Genomic DNA, 8,067 nt, shown 5'->3' with positions numbered 1-8,067 from the left:
TCCAGTAAAGTCTTGTTTATCTTTGTAGGGGTGGGAGAGAAGGACAGGCCTTTTTCTAGCAAACTCTTTTCATCATTTGTAAGTTGAGTTTGGTTAAGTTGGAAATGGTAGAGGGTTGCGTTGCGCGGTTGTCGTATTGGGCGAGCCAGAATCATCACTGATTGCTGTAGTGGTTGCCAGCTGTTTGTCGATTAGTTTGTGCACTCTTGTGGTTTGGAGTTTCATGTATATACCATTTCGGTGTAATTTGCACTGTTTTCGACATGCCAGTCTATTGATGAGTGATTTTTCTCGTCAAAAAAAGATACCCCGGTCGCCATACATTTTAATTCTTATCAACACAGTATCAGTGATATTTCAATAATTGGCATCATACAAGTCACCAAACAGGATGACAAACTAAGCAAACATTAAGAATCTTAATGGATCATAAAACTTGACACAATGTCCCCAGTTGGCTTAAATATTCACCCAAAATTTACATAGCCTTCAACAGCGCCCTCACATACCAGATTTTGAGTATTTAATGGGACCCAATGGACTTCAGCACGCACAATCCTAGCTCTAGGCGTAGGTCAAGACAGTTTTGACTGTACTCACAACCACGAGGTTAGTCTCTCTCCTGTCATTTATGTACATTTGCAGATTTTCAGATACTTGTAACTCCACATTGCTCGTTTCCTAAACAATTCAACCATTGTAATATTTTAGTCTCCCTCTTGTCATTTATGCACATTTACAGATTTTCATAGACTTATAACCAAACTTTGCTCATTTCCTATACAAATCAACTATTGTAATTTTTATTGTAAAACCACCTGAAGAAGCTCTTAATTCAGAGCGAAATGTTGTGTTTGAGGTAAATAAATACTTTGGAACCTAACAAATAGGTGTCGTATTTTGTGTCAACCTAAGTTTTCTTATATATATATTATATAATATATATATATATATATATATATATATATATATATATATATATATATATATATATATATATATATATATATATATATATATATATATATATCGGGGGGGGGGGGGACGTGGGTTCAAGTCCTACATGGGTCATTTTTTCAAGCCCCAAAAATTTGCTGTGCAGAGACACTCAGATGTAGTTGTGTGTTTTTCAATTTAGTTTCTACTTTAAAATTTCCACGCTACACAACACTGGGGAACCTGTCATATTTCAATATCACGTTTCTAGTTACATATTTACGGTTCCTTAAAACAACTCTTTCGAGAGAATAACCAGTGTAATCTGAGGTCTCATTCGGGGAAGAAAAAAGGCCAACAGGACGGCGCACGTCAAACCAACTTGAACTGATCCGTTAGCTCAGTTGGTAGAGCATCCGAACTGAATTCGGGGGACGTGGGTTCAAGTCCTACATGGGTCATTTTTTCAAGCCCCAAAAATTTGCTGTGCAGAGACACTCAGATGTAGTTGTGTGTTTTTCAATTTAGTTTCTACTATATATATATATATATATATATATATATATATATATATATATATATATATATATATATATATATATGTGTGTGTGTGTGTGTGTGTGTGTGTGTGTGTGTGTGTGTGTGTGTGTGTGTGTGTGTGTGTGTGTGTGTGTGTGTCTGTGTCTGTGTGTATGTGTGTGTGTTTGTGTGTGCTTTTAGCACCTTAAGGATGGTTTTTGAAGCCTGATTGGTAAATAGTTGTGCCTTTGACCATGTTAATTACCCCTTTACAATGAAAACGACATCTCCCTTCTCCCGCGTATGATATGGCCGGACTCCACTGTATTGCTTTGTCAACGTAAGATTAATTTCAAAGAACAAAATCACTGCACTATATATGTTTAAACGAAATTCCCTATTCCAAAAGCCTTTACTTCAAATAATAGTGTTGACAGTGTGTACCTTATAACAAGCTGAATCTATACTTAAAACCTTAACATGAAAAATATCATAGATGACACAAAATGTAATGACTGCATGATGGATATGCATCAAAGAAGGTCACTGAAGAATAACTTACTTACTGCACGATATATTTGGCTGAACTGAAAATATTCACAATTCGCTGATATTTTTTGCACGTGTTTATCAATTCAGAATTACAATTCTTTTATGAGTATTTTGAAGACTCATAGATTTTCCATATATATTAAAGTGTAAGCGATTTAACGTTAGGGCGAAAGTCGACGTTATTTGTGACGTTTGGCCAATTTACAATTATCTTGCTTTAGGTTTCAGACAATCACTCATTTTACTGTTTCATGTAATACCACGATTAGAAATCTTAAACATAGACATTCGCGTCAGAAATTATTACAATAATCTTACCTTCTCTCTCTAAAGCTTCTTGGTTTAAGCCAATTTTCGCGATGAACTTCTCGTTTTGCGAAATTTTTTCTGTAAAGAAAGTTTAAAAGCAATTGTTAGTGTTAACTCTAGCTTAAGGTCAAATATGACGCAATCCATTTACAGGTGATATGAAGCAACTTATTAACAGGCGTGTGGTTTCAATTAAAAAAACTCACTAGTTCATAAAAAAAACAAAAACATTGAGGTTGTAAGCTGTGAACAACTTTAACCCGTTGAACTTATTACAGATATTACATACACACAGACACAGACAGAAACAGAAACACACTGACAAACAAACAGATTCACACGGACACAGACAGACAGATACAGACAGACACAGACAGAAAGACACAGACAGACAAACACAGACAGACAGACAGACACAGACACAGACACAGACACACATTTATATATTCATTCATTCATTCATTCCATTCATTCATTCTTTATTTGTCATGTAATAGTTACACGAAATTTTGTGTACATTGGCAGGAGACAAAAAGAAAAAATTAATATAATACATAAAGACTAAATATACTTATAATTACCTATACATACATTTACACAGACACGCATCAGGTTACAACTGATTCAATAGACTGATTGACCTTGGTACAAAGCTATACTTAAATCTATTTGTACGAGAACGTGGAACCCTAAGGCGACGACCACTTGGAAGGTATTCGTATTCTGTATGGAGTGGATGATTCGGATCTTTCAATATTTTCTTTGCCATCTTAATAACTTTATCTTTGTATACCTCTGAGTTATGCGCAAGTTCATCCCGGTTGTCATCAAGTAGCTTTTTACAGATTTTTGTAGGGCGATTGGGGTCTTCTTTGAGATGATTTGATAGCAGATTGTAGAAAGCGGTGCTAGCATAGTTAATAATAGGTGATATTGTTGAGTTGAAAAAAGAGCAATTACACTTGAACTTACATTTAACTTTCTCATCGATCTTACATAATACATTCGTTGTTGATTTTCTACATGTTGTGAGAATGAGAGTTTACAGTCGATCATACAGCCTAAGTATGGATATGCTGACACTCTCTCTACCGTCAATAATATATATATATATATATATATATATATATATATATATATTATATATTGTGTGTGTGTGTGTGTGTGGTGTGTGTGTGTGTGTGTGTGTGTTTTGTGAGTGTGTGTGTGTGTGTGTGTGTGTGTGTGTGTGTGGTGTGTGTGTGTGTGTGATATAACCGAGGGTACGTTGGTATTGACGGTTATGTGGTAGCTTGTCGGGGCCGGCAATGATGGTATTCCAATGATGAAGGGATGCAAAGACGACTGGAAACAGCGAGTACTATATAATCCTGATGCTACTTTATTAACTAAGCTCTAAGCTACGTACATAGAGTGATGGTAAGCTGGAGACTTGCTTGAGTACACTTGGCCAAGAGAGATATACATGCCCTCATGAATAGTAATGACAGCTCATGAATAATAATCACATGACACTACGTCACATTCCTCCCTCCTTATTTTGATTGAAACAGGGAGTCTACATTACTAGTATAGCAAAATTATTAAGAAAATCGGCAAAAATTTAAATAAAATAATACAGTGCTAATACTAAAGAATCTAAAAGTAGGTACATGACAGTATAGTCCTATCAAAGTCGGGTAGGTGCATCAACCTTTGCAAACACCATTACTAAAGGGGTTGAACATTTAACATGCATTTTCGAAAACAGTGCATATCAGGTCACTACAGCCCTTTCACTACATCATTCATGCACCTTCACACACTACCGTACATCCGAGCTCTACATTCGCGACAATGCCTCTGCATTTGTATTTTTCGCTGCCCTTTTGTACTCAATCTTAAATTGATGCTCTTGCAGTCTTAAACTCCATCGCAACAACATACGATTTTTACTACACATTTTGTCTTACCAAACCAACGGATTGTGATCTGTTTGAACTGTAAACTCTCTCCCGTACAAGTAAGGATTCAAAGCTTCCACAGCCCAAACAATGGCCAAACACTCTCTTTTTATACTTGGGTAATTTCTCTCCCTGGGGAGGAGTTTTCGGCTAATATACTGAACCGGATGCTCCTCTCCCTTGTCATCATATTGACACAAAACCACTCCAATACCATGGTCAGATGCGTCTGTCTGCACCAAAAACGGCTTATTATAGTCTAGAACCACCAGAACTGGTGATGATGCTTAGAAAGCATCTTTCAGCTTCTGGAAAGCATCCTCACAGCTCTGAGTCCATTGAACATTGGCTGGGCTATTTTTACACGTCAGCTCAGTCAATGGGGTTGCAATGTCAGAGAAAATTTGGGATAAACTTCTTGTAGTATCCTGCTAATTCTAAAAATGACTGACGTCACGCTTTGTCACTGGTGTTGGATAATTGACAACAGCATCAACCTTATCTGCCATAGGTTTTATTTTTCCACTTCCAGCACCATAACCAATGAAAGAAACCTCACTGCCACCAAGATAGCATTTCGTTGGTCTAGCAGTTAGTTACAATTACGTAACCTCTCAAATATGCTACGCAGGTGTTTAACAGGATCTTCCCATGAATGATCATGTGGACCAAAGTCATCCGTATATGCTTTTTCTCTGGACTGATTAAATGTCTTATCCATTAGCCTCTGAAAAGTGGCTGGCGCATTTTTCATCCAAAATGGCATAACAGTAAACTCATACAGTCCAAAGAAGTGATAAAGGAGGACTTTTCCCGAGCACGTTTGTTCAAGGAATTTGCCAATATTTCCTTCGTGAGATCGATCGTCGATATATAATTCGATCCGCCGATTTCCACAATCAATTCATCTGGTCTAGACATCGGGTATGCGTCAGATACCGTGACATTATTGAGTCTTCTATTGTTCACACAGATTCGAATTTCGCCTTGTTTTTTCTTGACTAAAACGAGAGGCGAGGCATAGGGACTCTTCGATTCAGTAATAATTCCAGCTTTCAGCATTTTCCTCTTTAACTGTCTGTTTAGCTGCCTACGGTAGACGATATGGTTTCTGACTAATTGGCGTTTGGTCAGTAATTATCACATCCTGTTCTACCTGATCAGTACAACCGGGTACATCAGTTAAAACATCACTGCACTCTTGCAGCAAGCGTAACAGTTCCGCACGCTGATCCGCAGTTACCGAATCCGCAATTACTACATCTCTCCAAGTCTTTGTGCTCTGATCCTTCAGTGGGTAGTACATAGAGTTTTCTATGTCCTTGTTCCACACAGCATCAACAGTGTCAACAAAATACACCGGTTTATTTCTTATTTCCATGCTCTCAGCATTGTGATATGATAAACCCGCTTCGGTTTTCTACGGCCACATCGCTCAATTTCGTAATCAACGTTCGAGACTTTCCTCACCACAGTGAATGGCTCTTGCAACTGAGCACTCAACTTATACGTGGAGGAAGGTACGAGTACAAGTACTTTATCACCGTTCTTAAAAGAACGTTTCCTTGCTCCCCTATCGTACCACCGTTTTTGTCGTGCTTGGGCTTTTTCCATGTTCTTTGTGACAATTTTTCTCATGTCGGCAAGCCTTTCTCGCATCGTTATTACGTATTGCGCCAAATTTTCCTCCTCTGAACTTTTCTCAGTCCACTGATCCTTGATCACAGCAAGTGGTCGTCTAATACTTCGACCATACATTAGCTTGAAAGGTGAGAAACCGGTACTCGCTTGCGGTACTTCTCTGTATGCAAAAAGAAGGTACAGCAAATATCGGTCCCACTCCTTCAGGTCTTCCGCTATGAAACGTTGCAACATGCCCTTGAGGGTTGCGTTAAAACGTTCAGTTAATCCATTGCCTTGTACGTGATATGGGGAAGTTCGAATTTTCGAGATCTTCAACTTCGCGCACATATCAGTCATAAGGCGTGACATGAAGTTTGTACCCTGGTCTGTCAAAATTTCACCAGGTAGTCCCATCCGACTAAAAACTTCGATCAACGCTGTCGCAACAGTCTCGGCTTCCTGGTCTGGCATAGCCAAAGCCTCTGGATACCGAGTTGCATAATCCACGATGACTAAAATAAAATTATTTCCGCGTCGAGTTCTTTTCAATGGACCCACAATATCCATTGCAATCAACTCGAAAGGTATATTTATAATAGGCATCAAAACAAGAGGCGCTTTCTCAGACGCTCTCCGTCTTGCAGATTTTTGACATGGACTACAAGTCCTGCAGTATTCTGCAACATCCTTAAAAATACCGGGCCAATAATAGTATTGTAGCAGCCTTTGTTTAGTCTTTTCAATGCCAAGGTGTCCTGACAGAGGTATGTCATGTGACACTCTTACAATGCATTGCGACATTCTGCCGGTACTACAATTTGTCTAACTTCACGCACCTTATGTGAAGAAATCCACTTACGATACAATAATTTCTCATGCCAGAAAAATCCAGTTTGATTTCCGACGATTGATTTGCATCTGCATGCTCTCGCACCTTTGCAAGAGTAGGATCAGCCGATTGAAGTTCTCTTAACTTATCCCAATCTAATCTTAATATTTCAGCATATTCCTGCTGACATTTTAATCCAGTGGAAATATTCTTGGACACTTTTGAAGCGACGTCATTCTTTTCCTCGTCATCACTGATGTCACTCAGATCTGATGAAGTCTCATCGAACGGCTCGTCAAGGGCTGATGCATCATGGGAGGTATCATTACACTCACTCTCATTGTTTACATTATCCACTTTCCAATCGTTTAAATTGTCCTCATCAAACAATCTAGAGATACCCAGTGAATCATCGTGTTCGTCATGTGACCCATTTACCTCTTGGATTTCATTGACCTCGTCAATGTTTTTGAAGAACTGTTACTTTCATCAGATGATTGTACATCCTCATTGAAGTCATCATCACTTTGTTCTGCTTCACTGAGAGTCGTCAATTCCTCAACAGGTATTGCTTTCATGCCAGACGCCATTTCATTTCGCTTAACTATAGCCTTAGCGCTTGTCCTGCATTTTTTTTGACGTCTTGTGACCACTGAAACACAGCGATTCTGCAAGGCAAGCGCATCCTAACTTAGCAGAACGTCCTTGGGTATACCTTTCCATACCCCCATACGTAAAGACCCAGTGAAAATTTCAATGTGGGCTTTGACAACAGGCGCCTCGTGTACTGTTTCGTCTGCAAAACTAATATTGCAAGTCTCTCCGAGCAAATAGTTAGATTGTTGTACAGCCTCTGGCTTTACCAAGGTTTGACAACAACCTGTGTCCCTCTGTATACTCACTGGTTTACCATCTAACACCCAACGTAAGTATTTCTCCCAAGTAGATAATCATTTCCAAATTCAGCCCAAATATCATAGCCTTTGTCATCCTGACTTCTGACATGGCCAACAACCTTTGTCTTTGCTGAAGTGCATTTTTATCAGACTTTTGTTCGGGACAATTTCTTGCCAAATGACCAGTTTTCCCACAAGTATAACATGCAGCTGGGGGCTTTGACTTCTCACCACTCTGGGATGAGTTATCAAACTTCTTTCCCTCACCCTTTTGCTGCTTGTTCTTATTGTTAAAACTTTTGAAACCCCGCTTCCGCTCAGTCTGGTCGCTAGCAGCGCCAAAATGTGCAGACATATATGTCTCACCAAGTTTTACTAACTCCTTATAGTTTTCAGGATCTCTTTCCTTCAACATGTTTGCATTTGTTTGGGCACGCCTTCAACAATTACTCCATTATGA

At 38.8% G+C, this 8,067-nt stretch overlaps 1 non-coding gene across 1 annotated transcript; it reads left to right on the top strand.

Annotated features, from left to right (window-relative positions):
- The first annotated feature begins 1,325 nt into the window (after positions 1–1,325).
- On the top strand, positions 1,326–1,397 carry Trnas-uga (transfer RNA serine (anticodon UGA)). Its single transcript has one exon. It is a non-coding gene; the product is annotated as a tRNA-Ser (tRNA).
- Positions 1,398–8,067: the final 6,670 nt, after the last annotated feature.

Source organism: Ptychodera flava, unplaced genomic scaffold (genome assembly GCF_041260155.1).
Source record: "Ptychodera flava strain L36383 unplaced genomic scaffold, AS_Pfla_20210202 Scaffold_29__1_contigs__length_4469600_pilon, whole genome shotgun sequence".
Classification (NCBI taxonomy): Eukaryota; Metazoa; Hemichordata; class Enteropneusta; family Ptychoderidae; genus Ptychodera; species Ptychodera flava.
This window is presented reverse-complemented; position numbering and strand designations above follow the sequence as displayed.